Consider the following 17,571-nt stretch of genomic DNA (forward strand, 5'->3'; position numbering starts at 1 on the left):
TAATGCGAATGTTGTTGCGTTTCATGTTGTCCCAGAGGTCTCTTAGGCTGTCTTCATTTCTTTTCATTCTTTTTTCTTTATTCTGTTCCGCAGCAGTGAATTCCACCATTCTGTCTTCCAGGTCACTTATCCGTTCTTCTGCCTCAGTTATTCTGCTATTGATTCCTTCTAGTGTAGTTTTCATTTCAGTTTTTGTATTGGTCATCTCTGTTTGTTTGTTCTTTAATTCTTCTAGGTCTTTGTTAACCATTTCTCGCATCTTCTCGATCTTTACGTCCATTCTTATTCCGAGGTCCTGGATCATCTTCACTATCGTTATTCTGAATTCTTTTTCTGGAAGGTTGCCTATCTCCACTTCATTTAGTTGTTTTTCTGGGGTTTTTTCTTGTTCCTTCATCTGGTATATAGCCCTCTGCCTTTTCATCTTGTCTATCTTTCTGTGAATGTGGTTTTTGTTCCACAGGCTGCAGGATCGTAGTTTTTCTTGCTTCTGCTGTCTGTCTTCTGGTGGTTGAGACTATCTAAGAGGCTTGATGGGAGGCTCTGGTGGTGGGTAGAGCTGACTGTTGCTGTGGCGGTCAGAGCTCCGTAAAACTTTAATCCACTTGACTGTTGATGGGTGGGGCTGGGTTCCCTCCCTGTTGGTTGTTTGCCTAAGGCAACCCAACACTGGAGCCTACCTGGGCTCTTTGATGGGGCTAATGGCAGACTCTGGGAGGGCTCACTCCAAGGAGTACTTCCCAGACCCTCCGCTGCCAGTGACCTTGTCCCCACGGTGAAACAGAGCCAGCCCCCGCCTCTGCAGGAGACCCTCCAACACTAGCAGGTAGGTCTGGTTCAGTCTCCCCCAGGGTCACTGCTCCTTCCCCTGGGTCCCGATGCGCACACTATTCCGTGTGAGCCCTCCAAGAGTGGGGTCTCTGTTTCCCCCAGTCCTGTCGAAGTCCTGCAATCAACTCCCACTAGGCTTCAAAGTCTGATTCTCTATGAATTCCTCCTCCCGTTGCCAGACCCCCAGGTTGGGAAGCCTGATGTGGGGCTCAGAACCTTCACTCCAGTGGGTGGACTTCTGTGGTATAAGTGTTCGCCAGTCTGTGAGTCACCGACCCAGCAGTTATGGGATTCGATTTTACTCTGATTGCGCCCCTCCTACTGTCTCATTGTGGCTTCTCCTCTGTCCTTGGACGTAGGGTATCCTCCTTGGTGAAGTCCAATGTCTTCCTGTCGATGATTGTCCAGCAGCCAGTTGTGATTTTGGTGCTCTCGCAAGAGGGAGTGAGAGCACGTCCTTCTACTCCGCCATCTTGGTTAATCTCTCTTTATATTTAAATAAGAATTTCTTGTATATAATCTGGAATCACTACAAATAAAATCACTTCTTTTTTTAAATTAAATTTAATTTGATTTATTTATTTTTGGCTGTGTTGGGTCTTCGTTGCTGCCTGCGGGCTTTCTCTAGTTGCGGCGAGCGGGGGCTACTCTTCATTGTGGTGCCTGTGCTTCTCATTGCGGTGGCTTGTCTTTGTTGCGGAGCACGGGCTCTAGGTGTGTGGGCTTCAGTAGTTGTGGCTCATGGGCTCTAGAGTGCAGGCTCAGTAGTTGTGGCGCATGGGCTTAGTTGCTCTGCATTATGTGGGATCTTCCTGGACCAGGGCTTGAACCCGTGTCTCCTGCATTGGCAGGTGGATTCTTAACCACTAAGCCACCAGGGCAGTCCCAAGATCACTTCTGATGAGAATACTAATCCTGAAATATCTAAAAGTCCTAAAGTATCAAGAATCACAAGAATCGAATTATTTTCAACAGGATATGCTTACTAAGTGGTGGGACAGAGGAAGCTGGCGTCTGCCTTTTTAAATACAGGCCTGGTATGTTCTAGAAAAGCTTAAATGGGAAGAGTTAAATCAAAAGGGATTTCCTCTTTAATCTTGTAACTTTTAATCATATAGAGGTCGTTTAAACTAATGCTGTCATTTGTCAGATCAGAAAATGGAAGCTTAAAGAGGTTAAGAACATAGTGAAGATCTCGAGAAGGGGGTGCCATGCAGGTGCTTTTTGTTACTGCTACTTGAGACTGGAGAAGAAGGGTCTGTATTTAAGGTCATGGAAGAAATAAACATACATGCTATACTGCTTAGTGAAAAGAAGCAATTAATAGTAGTATAAGCATGCTATGACATGTATTAAGTATGAGGACAAAAAATAGAAGGAACTACAACAAAATGTTAATATCTTGAAGAAAAAAATTTAGTTTAATATAAAGTGTTAGCATTTTACTCTATTTTTTGTATATTCTTATGTGTGAATATTCTTATTGTGATTTTCTGCTCCTTTTTACTGCCTCAGTACTATGATTGAAACATGGACTAAAGTCTTAGAAAAACAATCAATATGACAGGAAAAGTGCTTTTGAGAATCTGTAGGTTAAATTAATACATGACTTTTAAAATACAGAAATTATCCACAGTCTGTCAATGATGAAACATTTTCCTAATCACTTAGCTTTGTCTATGCAACACATTTGCTGAAACTTCTTTTATAGGAATAATAAACTTAATATTTAATTTTAAATGCTTAGTATGATATTAAAATACAAACAAAACAAAACAAAACACCTCTCTTACATAAAAACTAACACTCTTCTCTATTACCCCACACCCAGCCAAACAGTAGGTTCATTTTTTTTTTTTTTATAAATTTATTTATTTATTTTTGGCTGTGTTGGGTCTGTTGCTGCACGTGGGCTTTTCTCTAGTTGCTGCGAACAGGGGCTACTCTTGGTTGCAGTGAGCGGGCTTCTCATTGTGGTGGCTTCTCTTGTTGCGGAGCACAGGCTCTAGGCACACAGGATTCAGAAGTTGCAGCACACAGGCTCAGTAGTTGTGGCTCGTGGGCTCTAGAGTGCAGGCTCAGTAATTGTGGCGCACGGGCTTAGTTGCTCCGTGGCATGTGGGATCTTCCCAGACCAGGGCTTGAACCTGTGTCCCCTGCATTGGCAGGTGGATTCTTAACCACTGCACCACCAAGGAAGCCCAGTAGGTTCATTTTGATTATACAAATTGAGTATTAAGTATATCGAAGTTGGTACTGTTACACATTGTTGATTGCTTGGAGGATACTTTTCAGCCTTATAGGAGCATAATTTGGAAATATCAGTTAAAATTTTAAATGCACTTTTCATTTGACCAGCAATTTTACATTTAAGAATCACGTTAAATACATTCATAGATATACACTGGCATGCGTGATCATTCTAGCAGTTTGTTTATAATAGTAAAAATCTGGAAACAAGTTAAATGCCATCATTCTGGGATTGGGTAAAGAAATTATGACATCAATTATGGGGAATTCTTTGACACTTAAAAAAAGAATAAGGTTTGTCTGTATTCACATACTTGGTAAATTATTTTGAACACCTGCTATGTGCCAGACAGATGCTAAGTTGTAAGCAAATAAGATATAGTTCTTGCTCTTGTAGAGTTTATAGTTTCCTTGTGGGAGAGATAGACTTTAATTAGATATTTGTGTTAATAATATATGATTATAAACGGATATATGTGCTTTTCAAAACTTTTTTTCTCTCTTTTAAAAAATTTTTATTGAAATATAGTTGATATACAGTGTTGTATTAATTTCAGGTATAGAGCAAAGTGATTAGTTATATATATATTCTTTTCTTTATATTCTCTTCCATTATAGGTTATTATAAGATATTGAATATAGTTCCCTGTGCTATACAGTAGGTCCTTGTTGGTTGTCTATTTTATATATAGTAGTGTGTATATTTTAATCCCAAACTCCTAATTTATCCCTCCCCCACCCCTTTCCCCTTTGGTAACCCTATGTTTGTTTTCTATGTCTGTGAGTCTATTTCTGTTTTGTAAATAAGTTCATTTGTATCTTTTTTTTTTAAGATTCCACATATAAGTGATATCATATGATATTTGTCTTTATCTCTGTGGCTTACTTCACTTAGTGTGATAATCTCTAGGTCCATCCGTGTTGCTGCAAGTGGCATTATTTCATTCTTTTTTATGGCAGAGTAATATTCCATTGTATGTATTTACCACATCTTCTTTACCCATTCATCTGTCGATGGACACTTAGGTTGCTTCCATGTCTTGGCTATTGTAAATAGTGCTGCTGTGAACATTGGAGTGCATATATCTTTTTGGATTATAGTTTTCTCTGGATATTTGCCCAGGAGTGGGATTGCTGGATCATGTGGTAGATCTGTTTTTAGTTTTTTAAGGAACATCCATACTGTTCTCCATAGTAGCTGCACCAGTTTACATTCCCACCAACAGTATAGGATGGTTTCTTTTCCTCCACAGCCTTTCCAGCATTTATTATTTGTAGACTTTTTGATGGTGGCCCTTCTAACTGGTGTGAGGTGGTACCTCATGGTAGTTTTGATTTGCATTTCTCTAATAATTAACGATGTCAAGCATCTTTTCATGTGCTTTTTGGCCATCTGTATGTCTTCTTTGGAGAAATGTCTACTTAGGTCATCTAAGTAGACATTTTTGATTCAGTTGTTCATTTTTTTGATATTAAACTGTATGAGCTATTTGCATATTTGGGAGATTAATCCCTTGTCCGTTGCATCATTTGCAAATGTTCTTTCCCATTCTGTAGGTTGTCTTTTTTTTTTTTTTTTTTTGTGGCTGTGTCGGGTGTTAGTTGCGGGATCTTCGTTGTGGCACACGGGGTCTTTCCTTGCAGTGCGCGGCATCTTCGCTGCAGCGCGTGGGCTTCTCTCTAGTTGTGGCATGCAGGTTTTCTCTTTCTCTAGTTGAGGTGCGCAGGTTCAGTAGTTGTGGCACGCAAGGGCTTAGTTGCCCCGCAGCATATGGGACCTTAGTTCCCTGACCAAGGATCGAACCTGCGTCCCCTGCATTGCAGGATGGATTCTTTACCATTGGACCACCAGGGAAGTCCCTGTAGGTTGTCTTTTTGTTTTGTTTATGGTCTGTTTTTCTGTGCAAAAGCTTTTAAGTTTAATTAGATCACGTTTGTTTGAGGTAAGTGCTTTTTAAAAGGGAATCTGGTTCTGTAAGAACATGTAACAAAAAACTTGACTTAGACTACAGGATATTAGACTACAGGATAAGGGAAGACTTCCCTGAGAAAGTAAAGTTTGACCTGATATCTAAAGACTGAGTAGGAATGAATTAGGTACAAAGATAGGCAGAACATTTCAAAATTATGGAAAGTGTATATACATAGGCCCTGGTGGTGGGAGGAAAGAATATCAAGGAGCTAAAGGAAAGCTGTAGTATAGGAAGTTAGATGAACCTGGAAAGAAGTAAGGCAGAGCTTTGTAGACCATGTTAAGGATTTTAGACTTTTAGAGTAATGGAAAGCCATTAAATGGTGTGTTGTTCATTATTTGTTTATTTTATTATGATAAAATATACATAACAAAAAAATTTAATAACATTCATATTGTTGTGCAGTCATCAGCACTATCTATCTCCAGAACTTTTTCATCTTCCCAAACTGGGACTCTAGCTGCAGTTGTTTGGAGGTCACCCATAGTGGTTACAAGGAATCTGGTGAAAGATTACTAATCCAGAGGGGAGATAATGGTAGGCTGGACTAGGGTGGTGGCTGTGGAGATGAAAAGAAATGAAATAAATTGAAAGATAATTGAGATAAAGGCAACAGGAATTGGAGACAGATTGGATCTAGGAAATGAAAAAGGGTTGTATTAAGGATGATACCTAGTATCTTGTCCCAAACTGATAGAGGTGATGATCATTGATATAGGAAACATGAAAGAATATTCTCTGCATGTGCTTATACAGAATGATTTTAGTGTATTATTAAGTGATAAAGACAAGGTACAGAGCAGTTTATATAGAATGATTCTGTTTATGGTTAAAAAGAAAAAATCATGTATATGCTTATATATATATAAGAAATATCTGTAAGAAGATGACACAGGTAATTCTGAACTCTGAATGGTAATGAAGGATTGGGGATCTTTTACTTTTCAATATATATCCTTTGGAACTAGTGACATTTTTTATCATGAGCATGTATCATATTTGTAATAAGCATATATATATATGTATATATATATATATATTTTAAAAACCTCATTCACAGGATTCTGAGAGGCTCGTATACAGTGTTGAAATAAGTGTAGTAAAGTTAATTGAAGATTTGTATCTTATGCAGGTAGGGCAGCTTATTTAGGGTGTTTTTGTTTGGTCTTTTCCAAATGGTCTTTTGAAATCCTTTCTACAAGATATTCATCCTCTCTGCTGTGTTGTGCTCCCCTTACCTGCCTTCCTTCCCAACCCACCCTATCCCCCCCCATCCCATACTCTTACATACAGGTGACCCAGGATAGAATAGGAGAATCAAAATCTGAAATTCTTTTCCCATAGCCTAGAAATAGATGCATTTCCTCAGTCAGATATAACTGGGCAAATGATATCTTATCTGGGCTTGCCTTAGAAACCACTGAATTCTGAGCTAGTAATGGATTGGTATAAATAAATTTCCCATGTAGGCAACTAGTAAGGTGGTGGGCATGCTTACTGAGGGAGAACATGTTTGGGGGTAGAGAAGATGAGTTCCTTTTGAGGTGCACATGAGACATGTACATACAGATCCCCACTGACCACAAAAGCTCCATGAGCTTTGATTTTGAGGTTACAAATAAACTTTAGTGAGTAGGTGAGTTTGCAAATATGGAATCCTCGAATAACAAGGGTTGGCTATATATAAATTAACATTAGAGTCATGAGTAAGTAAGATTGCCTAGGGGAAGTGAGAAGAGAAGAAGGCCTGGGACAAACATAGAAAGGACAGGCAGTGTAATAGGTATCTTCAAAGGAGAATAAGAATGAGTAGCCAGAGAGATAGAAGGGAAACCAGGAGAATGTGGTCTCAGAAACCAAGGTTTCAAGGAAGAGGAAAGTGGTCAAGTGCTATAAAGAAATCAAGTAAGAAATGAAACTTCATTAGATTAAATATTTGGAAGTGTTGGTGACTTACAGTGGAGTCATGAGGATGGAATCTAGGTTGAGTGGATGGATGCAAAATAAGGAAACAACAAATCTAGAGATTACTAATCCAAGAAGTTTGTCAGACAAGGTTATGTGATGGGGGGAGGGGTGGAAGGGGGCAGTATTGCAAGAGGTAGAAGGAAACTTTGGTGGTAATGGCTGTCTATTACATTGATTGTGATGATGGTTTCTCAGGTATATACATGATTCAAAAACTCAGCAGATTGTGTACTTTAAATATGTATAGTTTATTGTATGTCAGTTATACCTCAGTAAGGCAGCTAAATTTTGATTTTAATGAAGAAGTCTGTCTTCAAAGGAGACCAGAAAGACAGAGTAACAAAGGGAGTGTGAGGTTGAAAACATGTGTGTGTGTGTTGGGGGTGGAGGGGTATTTTGTTTTGTTTTTAAAAACAGTTTTATTAGATAATTTACGTAAAATGAAGTTTACTCATTTAAAGGGTGTAAATCACCATGGTTTGATTTTGTGTTGAATTTTGTTTTTAAAATGGGAGAGACTTGAGCGTAAATAAAGGTCTTCACAAAGAAGCGTGTAGAGAGTGGATTAGTTTTATACTGGAGGAAGGATGCTGCTTCTATTTTAACAATAGCAAAGGTGAAAAACAGGGTAAATGTACTTAAATTTATGGTGTTGGTGGCATGAGATTGATGGAGTTCTATTCTAAAGACGTATTTTCTCAAGGAAATAGGAAGTGAAGACATCTGTAGAAGAGAGAGGGGAGAAGTTGTGGAATTAGATTGGCATAGCTACTCTAGAGAATAGGCGATACAGAATTTGCAGTTAACTAGAAATAGAAATGCAATTACTAGACACTAATCAAGTGAAGCTACAGCTGGTTTGGGCTCTGCCATGTATGTTTAAATAAACTGGTGCCTGTAGAAGTGTAATAATTTAGTATTAGAGTAGTGATTAGTTAGAGTTAAGTAGGTTTCAAAGCTTGTCTTGCAATTCTGTCTGCTAGTATGAGATACTATTAATAAACAGAATCCAGCAACCAAATTAAAGAATAATTTATGTCCTCATTATTATCAAAAGATAAAGATCGAGGGAACAAATACCTTTTATATCAGAATGGGACAGCTCTTTACAACCATACACACAGAGACTTCCCACTACTCTACATTGGCTAAGATTGAATCAAATCAAATCCATAGTTGCAAGCAAAGTCAAGAAAGCAATTATTTGGTTTTTTCAGCCTGTACCGTGGAGGCAAGCTCTTCTGGCAGGGAAACCATCTGAAAGAATGGCTGTCATGTAGGCAACTAACAATGTCAGCCACAGTCACTATATCATATATAATCTTCTTAAACATCTGTCCTCTCTTTTTTTGTTCTTTTTCCTACTGTCACTGCTTTAATCAAGTCCTCATCTTTGTTTTCTCCCTCAGACCATTACAAGAACTCTTGACTGTTTTTCTTGCTTTTGATCTTGTTTCCCTTCCAAACTATTGTCTTAGTGCATAATAGTGATCTTTCTAAATTGCACATATGGTTACGTCACTTACCTGCTTCTTGTCCTTCAGTGGCTCTGTAATAAAATTTTGGAGAGGCATCTAGACTTCTGTAAAAGCATATACTTTTAAGCCAAACTACCTGAGTTGAGTTTGATCTATGCCAGTTATTATTAACTATGTGATCTCTCTTAAAAGTTACTTAACCTCTGTTGAATGGATGAAGAAGATGTGGTATATACATACAATGGAATATTACTCAGCCATAAAATAGAATGAAATAATGCCATATGCAGCAACATGGATGGACCTAGAGATTATCATACTCTATGAAATAAGCCAGTGAGAGAAAGACAAATAACATATGATATTGCTTACATGTGGAAACTTAAAAAAAAAAAAAAGATACAAATGAACTTATATACAAAACAGAAATAGAAGCACAGACATAAAAAATAAATTTAGCACCAGCTTCTGGCAGCCACTGATCTATTTTTCTCTTCTGCATTTTTGCTTTTACCAGAAAGTCATATAAATGGAATCATATGATATTTTGCCTTTTGAATATGGCTTCTTTCACTTAACATGATGTACATGCGATTCATCTATGTTGTTGTGTTTAGCATTTAACTGAAGAGTAGTATTTCATTGTATAGTGTACCACATTTTACTTATTAGTTCTCTAGTTAGAGGAAATTTGGGTTTGGCCAGCTTGGGGGGATTGCAAATAAAGCCTATAAACATGACTGTGTAAGTTTTCATACAAATATAAGTTTCCATTTTAATAAGGTAAATACAAAGGAGCAGAATTGGTGGACCATATGGTAAATCTATGCTTAACTTTGTAAAATACTGCCAAATTATTTTCCAAAATGTCTCTACCATTTTGCATTCCCACCAACAAAGTATAAGTGTTACAGTGATTCTACATCATTACCAGAACTTGGAATTGTCAGGTTTTTAAAGTTCTAATTATTTTGTCTATTCTAAACATATTTGGTTGTATCTCATTGTTTTAATTTGTTTTTCTCTAATGACTAGTAGTGTTGAGCATCTTTTCATGTAACTATTTTGCCATTCATACTTTTTTTTGGTAAAATTTCTATTTGTATCTGATGCCAATTTGAAAAATTAGATTATTTGTTTTCAGATTTTTGAGTTTTGAGAGCTGTTTATGTATTCTATATATATATGTACTTTATTAAATATATGACTTGCAAATTAAAAAAATAAATTTAGGGTACCAAAAGGTAAAGGGGGAGATAAATTAGGAGTTTGGGATTAACATATATACACTACTATGTATAAAATAGATAGCCAATTAACATATATACACCACTATGTATAAAATAGATAACCAACAGGGACCTACTGTATAGCACAGGGAACTGCACTCAGTATTTTGTAATAACCTATAAGGGAAAAGAATCTGAAAAAGAATATATAACGGAATCAGTTTGCTGTACATCTGAAACTAATACAACAGTTTAAATCAACTATACTTCAATAAAAAAATAAAATTAAAAAAGAAATTACTTAACTTCTCTGTGCCTCAGGTTTTTCATCTGTAAAATAAGAACTAGTACTAGAATTAGTATAGTGTTATGAAAATTAAATGAGTAGATACAGTATATGAAAAATACAACACTGTCTGGCACATAGTGAGTGCACAATAAATGTTTGCTGCTGCTGCTGCTGCTACTCTGATTGTTGTTATTGGTTAGATGACAACTGAATACTTGAGTTTTTAATCTGCATTTCTTATTTTTTTGGTGTTTTCCTTAATTGATTTTTTTAACACTGGAAGTTAAATGTCTTCTCTTGAAAAGGAGCCGGAAGTTTTTGATAGATGTTTGGTGCCTGAGGACTTATGCACTGGTTATACCAACCTCTCCCAGCTTTAAAAATTGTTTATCCCAAGAGATGAGATATTTTCTGCTGCTTATAATTTTATTGCTTGTGTGTGACAGTCTTCTGCATACGTAATGTTTTGTTTCAAAGCTGCCTCACACTGTAAAACTTACTGTTCAGCCACGTGTGATACCAATGAAATAAATCGACTGAAGTGACAATTGGTTGAACAGATACATTGTATTCACATCTAAGTTTGGTAGCACGCTGGCAATGACAAATACATCATAATTTGCTCTTCTTTCTGAAACATTAAAAATCGGTCTTTGGATCAGAGCAATGAGATATTTCAGATAAGTTTTTAACATAAATTGTGAAATGTTTACTGGCTTACTCGTCCCAAGCATTTCAGTTACTCATGATTTGCTGTATACTTTACAAAGAAGTTTCAACTCTATTCAGTAACTTTAAAAAAAAAATTTACTGAAATATAGTTGATATACAATGTTGTGTTAGTTTCAGGTGTACAGCAAAGTGATTCAGTTATACATTCTTTGTTTACATTCTCTTCCATTATAGGTTATTACAAGATATTGAGTATACTTCCCTTGCTATACAGTAGGTCCTTGTTGGTTATCTGTTTTACATAAACTAGTATGTATATTTTATTTTATTTATTTTGTAAACCTGTTTTTTAAAAAATTTATTTATATTATTTATATTATTTATTTATTTTTGGCTGTGTTGGGTCTTCATTGCTGCACGTGGGCTTTCTCTAGTTGTGGCAAGTGGGGGCTACTCTTTGTTGGGGTGTGTGGGCTTCTCATTGCAGTGGCTTCTCTTGTTGCAGAGCACGGGCTCTAGGCGCATGGGCTCAGTAACTGTGGCTCACGGGCTATAGGGCGCAGGCTCAATAGTTGTGGCTCACGGGCTTAGTTGCTCCACGGCATGTGGGATCCTCCCAGACCAGGGCTCAAACCCATGTCCCCTGCATTGGCAGGCAGATTCTTAACCACTGCGCCACCAGGGAAGCCCAGTATGTATATTTTAATCCCACTACTGATTTATCCCCCCCCTACCCCTTTCCCCTTTGGTAACCCTATGTTTGTTTTCTATGTCTGTGAGTCTATTTCTGTTTTGTAAATAAGTTCATTTTTATCTCTTTTTTTTTAGATTGCACATATAAGTGATATCATGATATTTGTCTTTCTATGGCTTACTTCACTAAGTGTGATAATCTCTATGTCCATCCATGTTGCTGCAAATGGCATTATTTCATTCTTTTTTATGGCTGAGTAATATCCCATTGTATGTATATATCACATTTTCTTTGCCCATTCATCTGTCGATGGACACTTAGGTTGCTTCCATGTCTTGGCTATTGTAAATAGTGCTGTTACGAACATTAGGGTACATGTATCTTTTTGGATTATAGTTTTCTCTGGATATATGCCCAGGAGTGGGATTGCTGGATCATATGGTAGCTCTATTTTTAGTTTTTTAAGGAACCTCCATACTGTTCTCCATAGTGGCTGCACCAGTTTACATTCCCACCAACAATGTAGGATGGTTTCTTTTCCTCCACAGCCTCTCCAGCATTTATTATTTGTAGACTTTTTGACAGTGGCCCCTCTAACCAATGTGAGGTGGTACCTCAGTAGTTTTGATTTGCATTTCTCTAATAATTAACATTGTGGAGCATCTTTTCATGTGCCTTTTGGCCATCTGTATGTCTTCTCTGGAGAAATGGCTATTTAGTCTGTTCAGTAACTCTTAAGAATTTATTTTCTTTGTGGAGTAAAATGCAGTAAGATTACATGATATTGTTAGGGAATAGTTGATGATATCTGATTATTTGAAGTTAGGATTTGAACTTTGGCAGTCTAGATTTAGAGGGTTGTGTTCTTAAGCACTATGTTATAATTTTATAACACAATGTGTGAATTAAAAATTACTTTATTAAAACAGTGTTGAATATAATTAAACTTTAAAAAAATTCATGATATATGCTTTTCATTCATATGATATATGCTTGTGGCTAAAAAACAACAGTGCCTTCTCTACCCCTAATCCCACTCCCCAGTGACACTTTTAACCATTTTTATTTCTGCTTCCCATTGGTAATATTTTAACTTCTTTAGATAATATGATTTTACTGTCTGTTCTTCATTTACCAATGCTTATCATTGGTTCTCCACTATAAAGAAGAGAAAGGATGATTTAACCCACACATCCTGCCCTTCCATCTTCTCTTTGCCCCTTCTCCACCCAGACTTCAGGGATTAGATTATTTTTAGTTTTTTCTCTTGGTTTCCTATACTCATAAAATTTTTGTTCTATCAATTTTAGATGGTATGTCTTCATTCCCTACCATGTAATATAAAAATACTAAAACCCTTTGTTCTCTTACCTTCAAACTGATATCAACTATGCTTTTCTTTTTAACATTATATAGGTCAATAATAGTTGCATTCTATACCATAAATTGTCTCCCTTTCTTTGTCTTGAGTTTATTGTAAAAGTTTTCATTATTATGACTCTTATTATTGTTTAATGTAGCACTAACTAATGTATACATTTCCTTCTCTGTCCAGTAATTCATTGATGTAGTCAAAAGATATTCACTGAGTGCCTGCTCTGTTGTAGGCATCTAGGCACTGGGAACACAAGGGAACAAAACAGACAAAATCCTTGCACAGTGCATACATTCTAGTGGGTGTTAACAATGAACAAATAAATGTACCTGGAATACAAAAAGGGAATTAGGTGTTAAGGGAGTATGTGGAGGGTGAGATTTAAAATAGGATGCTCAGGGCATCCCTCACAGAAAAAGTGATTTTTTAGGAAAGACCCAAAAAAAGTAAGAAAGCAACATTCAGGTGTCTGAGGAAGCAGATTGTAGACAGCGGGGCAGCAAGTGCAAAGGCTCTGGGGTAGGAGAAAGCCTGTTGTGTTGGATGCACAGCAAGGAGGCCAGTGTGTTTAGAGCAGATGGCACAAGTAGAGGTGAGATCAGGTAAGTAGCAGGGTCCCCTGATTATGCATGTAGTTTAGTACTTTTCAGTACTATCAGACCTATCACCTGTTAATTTACTAGTTATATAACCTTGTCTAAAGCACGTAACTTTTTTGACACCTAGTGTCTCATTTGGAAGGTGAAGTTTTTTGATCTCTTTAAGTTTTTTTAAGCTTTAAATTTACGTGATTAGATTTAGTACATATGCTTAGTTTAGTTTTTTTTTTGGCCGCACTGCGCAACTTGTGGGATCTTAGTTCCCCGACGAGGGATTGAACCCTGGCCCTTGGCAGTGAAAGTGCGGAGTCCTAACCACTGGTCCACCAGGGAATATACTTAGTTTAGATCACTTGTTCAAATGTAATTGTATTATTCCAAATTTATACTTAAAGAATAGTCCATTTTAATTTAACTACTCCTTTTTGATTAAAGACCCTTAACAAGTTTTGATGTCATGTTCTGCACATCTGCATCCTGTATTTGCTAAATAACATAGGCTATGTGTATGTGATAATGTGCCTTATAGCTTCTTATAAATTAATGATTCTGTCACTTTTTGTTAATGCTGGGAACTGCTGACTGTACAGTCTCTCACATCAGAGCTCTGCAATTTCTTCTCATGGATAACAGTAGCAAAGCAGGGGGGAAATCTACTTTTTAAATAATTTTTTTCAAGAAAAGGAAAAATGACTTAATTCATCCAAGAATGAAATTCCACATACTAGTTTTTCTAAACTACTTTTTGTGAATAAAAGTCCCTGACTCAGAGGGAGTTTGGAAATGGTAACAGACAAAAGAAATCCCAGAGTCAAATATTTTAGCCATTAAAGCATAAATCAGCTGCAGTTCTTCAGTGAGATAGTGTCTCAGAGAAGAAAAGAGACCTCTTTAATAATGTTTTTTCAATTGGCATGTTTTTCTCATAGTCTAATAAGACACAAGGCTGATTTCCATCTCCACATTTCTAAAATAGATTATGCGACTGAGTTAGTCCATATGTGAGATACTTTTGTTTTCTTCTTTCCACCAAGTCTTCCCTCCTTTTTTTTTTTTCCTGGCATAAATACCCATATGTGACCAGTTGAGATGATCAAGATGATAGAATAAAATCCCTTGGAAACCTCTATTCATTTCTCAGCACCTAAAGGTAACTCAAAGATCATAAAACCCTACTTTCTCATTTTATTATTAATATAAAATAGAAACAGAGGTTAAATAACTTGGAGGTAGTATTAGAAATGAACCTTAATAAAAAACAAGAAATAGGGAATCCCCTGGTGGTTCAGTGGTTAGGACACCACATGTTCACTGCCAAGGGCCCAGGTTCAGTCCCTGGTCAGGGATCCCACAGGCTGTGTGGTGCAGGCAAAAACACCCCCTCACACACACACAGATAGGTAATACTAGAGATAAGAAAGTGTGAAGGGACTTCCCTGGTAGTTCAGTGGTTAAGATGCCATGCTTCCACTGCAAGGGGCGCGGGTTTAATCCCACACACCACGTGGCACAGCAAAAAAAAAAGGAAAAAAGAAAAGAAAGAAAATGGAGAGACTCAGTTACAGACTAAATATGTGAATACTGTATAGTTTGATAAATTTGAAAATTTAGATTAAGAATATTCTAGGAAAATATGCATTATTAAAATTAGCTAAAGGGGCTTCCCTGGTGGCACAGTGGTTGAGAATCTGCCTGCCAATGCAGGGGACACGGGTTCGAGCCCTGGCCTGGGAAGACCCCACATGCCGTGGAGCAACTGGGCCCGTGAGCCACAATTACTGAGCCTGCGCGTCTGGAGCGTGTGCTCCGCAACAAGAGAGGCCGCGATAGTGAGAGGCCCGTGCACCGCGATGAAGAGTGGCCCCCACTTGCCGCAACTAGAGAAAGCCCTCGCACAGAAACGAAGACCCAACACAGACATAAATAAATAAATAAATAAATAAATAAATAAATAAATAAATAAATAAATAAAATTTAAAAAAAAAATTAGCTAAAGTACAAGCATAAAAGTTGAATAGACCCCTAACCATGAAGGAAATAGAGAAAGTTATTCAAACTCCAAAGCTATCCCCAAAAGACTTAGTATAGATGGTTTTTACAGGTCAGTTTTCTTTCACAACCTTGAAGCATAACTCTTATGCTATTTAACTGTACCAGAGCTGACAGGGGGAAAAAAATAGAGAGAACGAAAGGGAAGAAAAAGAGGACAGTTTCCAATTTTTTTTAAGGCATTAACAAAATCCTGATACAACTACCTAACAAAGATAGCACAAACACAAAAAATCATAGACCAACTCCACTTAAGAATATAGATGAAAAACTAGGCAGAAAAGTAGAACAAATGCGATCTAAAAGTAGGGTTTAACTCAAGAATCCACAAATGATTCTGTATTAGGAAATTTGATATAGTTCATCGCATTGATGGGCCTAAGAGGAAAAGGACTTCATCATTGCAATGGAAGCGACATTGAAGGACTCACACTTTTTGATTTCAAAATTTAGTACAAAGCTTAAGTAATCAAACCACTGTAGTAATGGCATAAGGACAGATGTATAGAACAATAGAATAGAATTGAGAGTACAAAAATAAACCTAAACATCTATGGCCAACTGATTTCTGACAAGAGTACCAAGACCATTCAATGGGGAAAGAATAGTCTTTTCAGCAAATGGTGATGGGACAACTGGATTTCCACGTGGCAAAAAATGAAGCTGGACTCCTACCTCACACCATATACAAAAATTAATTCAAAATGGATCAACAACCTAACTATAAGAGTAAAACCATAAAACTCTTAGATGATAACATGGGGTAAATCTTCATGACCTTCATATACATGACTCCAAAAGCATGAGCAAAAAAGGAAAAAATATATGAACTGGACTTCATTAAAATTAAAAACTTTTGTGCATTTGACGTTATCAAGAAAGTGAAAAGAGAACTACAGACTGGGAGAAAACATTTGGAAATCATATGTCTGATAAGAGTCTAGTATCTAGAATATATAAAAGAACCTGATTTAAAAAGGGACAAAGGACTTGAATAGAAATTTCTCCAAAGAAGATACACAAATGGCCAACAAGCACATGAAAAGATAGTCAGCATCATTAGTCATTAAGGAAATACATATCAAAACCACAATGAAGTACCACGTCATACCCACTTGGATGCCTATACTTAAAAAAACAAAAAGGAAATCAAGTGTTGATGAGCATGTGGAGAAACCAGAACCCTCTTACATTGCTGATGGGAATGCAAAATGGTTCAGCTTCTGTGAAAAGCAGTTTAGTGGGTCCTCAAAAAGCTAAACATAGAATTACCGTATGACTCAGCAATTCTACTGCTAGATATACACCCAAAAGAGTCAAAAACAGATACTCAAATAAATACATGTACACTCATGTCTGTAGCACCACTATTCATGATAGCTGAAAGGTGGAAACAGCCCAAATGTCCCTCAGTGGAAGAATGGAAAAACAAACTATGGAAATACATATACATCAGCTATAAAAAGCAATAAAGTACTCATACATACTACAATGTGGTGACCTCAAAAACAGTATGCTAAGTGAAATATATCAAACATGAAAGGTCACATATTGTATGATTCCATTTATATGAAATATCCAGAATAGGTAAATCCATAAAGACAGAATGCAGGTTATTGATTGTTAGGGGCTGTGTGGGGGGCATTGGGAAGCAAATGCTTAATAGGTACAGGTTCTTCTTTTGGTGTAAAGAAAATGTTTTGACTATAAAGCTACTATAGGGCTTCCCTGGTGGCACAGCGGTTGAGAATCTGCCTGCCAGTGCAGGGGACACGGGTTCGAGCCCTGGTCTGGGAAGATCCCACATGCCGCGGAGCAACTAGGCCCGTGAGCCACAACTACTGAGCCTGCGCGTCTGGAGCCTGTGCTCTGCAACAAGAGAGGCCGCGATAGTGAGAGGCCCGTGCACCGCGATGAAGAGTGGCCCCCACTTGCCGCAACTGGAGAAAGCCCTCGCACAGAGGCGAAGACCCAACACAGCCAAAAATAAATGAATAAATAAATACAATTTTAAAAAAAAAGCTACTATAAAGTATGGTACTGGCACAAAAACAGAAATACAGATCAATGGTACAGAATAGAAAGCCCAGAGATAAACCCATGCACCTGTGGTCACCTAATCTATGACAAAGGATGCAAGAATATACAATGGAGACAAAGCAGC

General features: G+C 37.2%; 2 protein-coding genes across 13 annotated transcripts in view; both read left to right on the plus strand.

The window, feature by feature from the left end:
- HEATR4 (HEAT repeat containing 4) overlaps positions 1 to 7,744 on the plus strand; it is a 231,879-nt gene extending 224,135 nt beyond the window's left edge. Inside the window, exon 18 of the mRNA XM_082451584.1 lies at positions 2,914 to 7,744. The gene's annotated coding sequence lies outside the window, so the exon portion shown is untranslated. The remainder of the gene's footprint in view (positions 1 to 2,913) is intronic.
- Positions 1 to 17,571, plus strand: part of NUMB (NUMB endocytic adaptor protein) — a 181,897-nt gene that overhangs the window by 115,665 nt on the left and 48,661 nt on the right. The window lies entirely within an intron of this gene.

Source organism: Balaenoptera physalus (genome assembly GCF_965194825.1).
Source record: "Balaenoptera physalus genome assembly, chromosome: 2".
Taxonomy (NCBI): Eukaryota; Metazoa; Chordata; class Mammalia; order Artiodactyla; family Balaenopteridae; genus Balaenoptera; species Balaenoptera physalus.